General features: G+C 52.2%; 1 pseudogene across 1 annotated transcript in view; it reads left to right on the top strand.

Moving 5' to 3' along the window:
* Positions 1-1,255: 1,255 nt before the first annotated feature.
* The window catches only part of LOC116074440, a 4,812-nt pseudogene continuing 2,650 nt past the window's right edge, over positions 1,256-3,417 (top strand). Inside the window, exons 1-5 of the transcript XR_004112197.1 lie at positions 1,256-1,377; positions 1,593-1,848; positions 2,093-2,368; positions 2,886-3,161; positions 3,289-3,415. The product of XR_004112197.1 is annotated as an H-2 class I histocompatibility antigen, D-37 alpha chain-like (transcript). The remainder of the gene's footprint in view (positions 1,378-1,592; positions 1,849-2,092; positions 2,369-2,885; positions 3,162-3,288; positions 3,416-3,417) is intronic.

The raw sequence follows: 3,417 nt of genomic DNA, 5'->3' as shown, positions 1-3,417 counted from the left end.
GTATATATATATGTATATATATATATATATATATATATACTATACGCAGTATTCTGCCTATTTGTATTCCTGCAGGCCAGAAGAGGGTTTGTCTTCAGAAATGGAGCCCTGATGTCAGTTTGTGGAGAGCTAACAGCCTGGATTATTTGGGAATTTCCATCAGACCCCTTTGGTCGATAACTCAGTTGGATGTAACCCAGTTCTGGTACTGGAAGCTTTGTTTGGTGGCAAGAGATGGCCAGGTGGGGCTCTGTCGCCCTCATTATTTAAAGACTTCGTATTTTAGGAAGTTTCCTCTACATTAGGTTTCCCTTCTGACCCTTAGTTCTAGCTGTTCTCCCCACATTCTGTTCCTCAACCTCATCTCCCCTTCTTCTCCCAACTCATGCTTTTCCTGTGCAACCCCCACCCCTGGCACCAGCCTAGCCCAGCCATAAAATCTATCCTACTAGGGAGATCCTCTATGCCTTATCTCTCTGGGTCTAAAGACTGTAACCTTGGCTACCGTTTATTCCATGGCTAATATCAACATTTAAGTGAATACATACCATATTTATCTTTCTGATGACCTGGCGGTTTTAGCACAGCCAGAGAGAAACATTCCATGGTGGAGTTACATTTATATCAACCATCCTAATAAGTGCCACTTGTATAGTTACAGTGTTGCATGTTTACACAGAACAGAGTACTAAAGGAAGCAGACTGGGGTGAAGGCTCAGCTGTTAAGAGCACATACCTAAGATCATGCAAAGAACCTAAGGTGGGTTCCCAGCACTCGCGGGGCAACCCACAACCACCTGAAACTCCAGTGCCAGAGAATCTGACACTCTGGTCCTCCTCAGGCACTGCACTCATCTATCCACAAACACACATATAAACATAATTTATAAAATAACTACAACTTGACATGCCAGGGCTGGCTGATATCAACTGGGAAGCTTCCCCTTTTTGGAAGAGAAAATGGAGGGACTGATAGGGGAGGAGAAGGACTGGGAAAAGAGAAGGGAAAACTGTGGTCAGGACGTAAAGTTAATTAATTAGCTAATTAATTAAGCCGAAACTTGCACAGATTCTGCAACAAGACTTGGAGAAACAGAGTGCCCAAGAAGACAAGTGCCATAGAAGGTAGTTGGGGTTAAAGCAGTAGGTCAAGTAAATGGCTCCTACTGCTTTCTCTTTCACAAAGACACAAGTTCTCATTCCGGTTGGACGCCTAGTGTGTATAGAAGCCAATCAGCGACTGCAGAGATTCCAACATACAGAGTCAACAGGAACACAGTCCTCATTCAAGCTCCCCACAGACTCCTGGAGGGAGTATGTTACCTTCTGCCTACTTGCTCCAGGTGCTGGCCAGCGCCATTGTCCTGACCCAGACTAGTAAGTGAGGGGAGGGGGTCAGGGGCGAAAAAGACTCTGCAAGGAGAGGCTGGGGGGGAGCCTTGGGGGAGGCGAAGAGGGGGAGGTCTGGGGTAGTGGCGGGGAGCGGGGGGAGAGGAACACCCCAAGTTCCGTCGCCCTATCGCAGTCCCTCTGCCTTCACCTGGGACCCTGAGCCTGGAAGAGGTCGGGGTCTCACCGCGCGCCGCCCCCAGGCTCACACTCGCTGCGGTATTTCCACACTGCCGTGTCCCGGCCCGGCCTCGGGGAGCCCCGGTTCATAGTCGTCGGCTATGTGGACAACACGCAGTTCGTGCGACGCGGAGAATCCGTGGATGGAGCCGCGCGTGCAGTGGTTGGAGCAAGAGAGGCAGAATTGTGAGGAGGAGACACAGAAAGCCAAGGGTCACTAGCAGTGGTTCCAAGTGAACCTGAGGACCCTGCTCCGCTACTACAACCAGAGCAAGGGCAGTGAGTGACCCCGGGTCGGAGGACACAGACACGATCCCTCCATGTCCCCTGAGACGGGCCTGGGTCTTTTTGACCCGCTGAGTCAAAGTTTCATCCAAATGCCTGCCCAGAACCTCAGACAAAGAAAGCCCCCACAGAGTTCTGCTTAGGTTTCGGTTACACTTTTGTTTCTGAAAGTTCTGGGGTATCCACTGATGGCGGGCAAGAAGACCGCAGGCTACACTGACCAGCATGTCCCTTCCAGAATCTCACACACTGCAGTGGATGTATGGCTGCGACGTGGGGCCCAATGGGCGCCTGCTCCGCGGGTATTGTCAGGAGGCCTAAGATGGCTGCGATTACCTCTTGCTGAACAAGGACCTGAGTTCCTGGACTGCTACTGACATGGCCTCACAAATCTCTAAGTACAAGTCCAAGGAGGCTGATGAGGCCGACCACCGGAGGGCATACCTGCAAGGTTCTTACATGGAGTGGCTACTAATATACCTACAGTTGGGAAAGGAGACTCTGCTGAGCTCAGGTACCCTGGAGACCTTTCCTAGGTTTTCTTCTGGGGTTGGGGGAAAGCCTTGGGGTGTAACTCAGTGGGAACGCCGTCCAGCAGGCACAGGGCTGAAGAGGAGGGAGAGAGACCCCCTCAAGGCTGCTTTTCCCCTGTGGGGAGACAAATCCTTAAGCAGATCAGCCTTGACAATGGCCCTGGACCCATGGGGGAGCTTTTGCTCAGGCCTCCCTCTATGCTCTACTCAGAGTCTCTAGAGTCAGAGTCCACCTTTTCTCAGGTTCTTGGACCTCACCTAGCTCAGGACCAGAGTCTGCAGAGATCTGGAGTCTCCTGCCCCATATTGTGACACTCACATCCTAAAGCACCCCCCAAAGAACAGATGCTCCCAGGTCCATGTGCTCTAGCTGGGGTCTAGATGATGGCCACCCTAGTCCCACCCCAGTTCTCCTGTGCATCCCAGAATGACCACATGAACACTGCTGAGTCCCCAGAAGAAAGCAAGATTCCTCATCCTTTTAACTCTCTCTCTCAGATCCCCCAAAGGCACATGTGACCTATCACCCCAGATTTGAAGGTGATGTCACCCTGAGGTGCTGGGCCCTGGGTTTCTACCCTGCTGACATCACCCTGACCTGGCAGTTGAGTGGGGAGGAGCTGACCCAAGACATGGGGCTTGTGGAGACCAGGCCTTCAGGGGATGGAACCTTCCAGAAGTGGGCAGCTGTGGTGGTGCCTCTTGGGAAGGAGCAGAAATACACATGCCAAGTGCAACATGAGGGGCTGTCTGAGCCCCTCACCCTGACATGGGGTAAGGAGGGTGTGGGTGCAGAGCTGGGGTCAGGGAAAGCTGGAGCCTTCTGCAGACCCTGAGCTGGTCAGGGCTGAGAGCTGGGGTCATGACCTTCACCTTCATTTCCTGTAACTGCCCTTCCCAGAGCCTCCTCCATCCACCAACTCTACCATGGTGAACACTACTGTCCTGGTTGTCCTTGGAGTTGTGGCCATCATTGGAGCTGTGGTGGCTTTTGTGATGAAGAAGAGGAGAGACCCAGGTAGGAATGGGC

Source organism: Mastomys coucha, unplaced genomic scaffold (genome assembly GCF_008632895.1).
Source record: "Mastomys coucha isolate ucsf_1 unplaced genomic scaffold, UCSF_Mcou_1 pScaffold3, whole genome shotgun sequence".
Classification (NCBI taxonomy): domain Eukaryota; kingdom Metazoa; phylum Chordata; class Mammalia; order Rodentia; family Muridae; genus Mastomys; species Mastomys coucha.
The sequence above is the reverse complement of the archived record's forward strand: the minus strand, read 5'-3'. Positions and strand labels throughout refer to the sequence as shown.